Source organism: Phalaenopsis equestris, unplaced genomic scaffold, assembly GCF_001263595.1.
Source record: "Phalaenopsis equestris unplaced genomic scaffold, ASM126359v1 Scaffold001290, whole genome shotgun sequence".
NCBI classification, from domain to species: Eukaryota; Viridiplantae; Streptophyta; class Magnoliopsida; order Asparagales; family Orchidaceae; genus Phalaenopsis; species Phalaenopsis equestris.
In genome coordinates this window covers 30,934-32,610 of record NW_018165729.1, presented here as the reverse complement: position 1 = coordinate 32,610, position 1,677 = coordinate 30,934, and positions in this window count along the sequence as shown.

The window sequence follows — 1,677 nt, the reverse complement described above, 5'->3', positions numbered from 1 at the left end:
TATATATATATATATATATATATCTTTCTACCAAATTCTAACAAAGCATAATTTTCTATTATAAAATAATTTAATTTTTCAAAGATTTTGTTTGAAGTTTCTTTGTCCTTTCATGATGATGGAATGCTCAGAGCTTTATGGAATTTGAATAAATATATGTTATGTTCAAATATTTAAATTAAAATATTTGCTCAAGCCCTAGAGACCAATTATCTACTATTATTCTACTGAAAAATGATAGAAGATAGAAATGCACTTTGTGCAAAAAAAAACATACATGAAAATTTTGATTATAAATTATATATATTATGATTTTTGGCCTTTGGATCACTATCTTTCAAAATGAATACATTATTTAATCGTATAGTGTACTCATAAACATAAAAAGTTTGAATTCTTGTGTTCATCCAATGATGCACTAACTGCTCATTTTATTTTTAAACATTATTATTAAATGATCATGTAATACAAAAATAGAATTTCAAAACTATCAATGTTAGTTTGATATACATCAAAGGTGATCAAAGTTCAGATTATATATTAATGACCTTTTTATTTTAAATTAAGTTTTTAAGACATATGGGTGAAGCCTAGTTGATACTTGAACACCGAAATATTTTTTAGCTATTCACTTTGAAGTTAAATTAAATACTTTTTATGTGCTTTAATAATCTAACCCTCAAATGAAGCTTTTCCTACTTGTCATATATCCTACTTAAATCAAAGATTTTAAAAGTTATTAAATAATTTGAACGAAAAGCTCACTCAATAATATAAATTTCTTAAGGGGGGTGATAGTCAAAGTTAGGATTATATTTTAATGATTTATTTTTTTTAATTGATGTAATATTTTGGTGAAGTCTAATTGGCAATTCGAAACCATGAAATTCTTTAACTATTATGTGTAAAGCTAAATTTATTATTTCACTATGCTTTACTAATTTCTCTCTCATATGAAAGCTCTTTGCATTAGCAATAGCTCCTCTTTAAGTTAACGCTTTTCAATATTCTCAAATATTATGTACTAAAGGATCACTCAAGAATATAAAATCATAATGAGATTCATCCACACTTAATGTCATGTAACTACCATCTCTATCAAAAAGGCGTGAGGATTTAATTTCTAGTTGATGGTACCTTTCTATAACAATCATTGTGAAAGCATAGATGAGAGAAGGATAATTATAAAGGATGAGATGATGTAAACCCATGTGTGACATATGTGTAATAAGAGAAAGGTTGAAAGAAGCATAAGCTATCATAATTAAAATAGGAATGACCAGTGAAAAGTGCTTCAAGTCAAAAATGGCATTAAGCCTGATGTTTGGATAATACAAAATAATGTTACATTTTTTTATGTACTTACTCACTAGGAGACATATCAAGCATAAACACAATGCCATTAATTTATTAATATGAAAAAGAGGTAACAATATCTACAAGAGCACCAAAAGAACTAAATGGGCCAGGTTAGTAAATATGTTTATCTCAACTTGTGATACCTAATAAAATGCACATAAAGAGATAGATTTGATAACATGTGGCTTTTACTAATATGATAATTGTATGATTATCTTAATAGATTTCGGTTTGAAACATTTATTCATGGATGTATTAGCAAGTAATTTCATAAAAAAGTGAGACATTTAGAACCCATATTATATATATATATATATG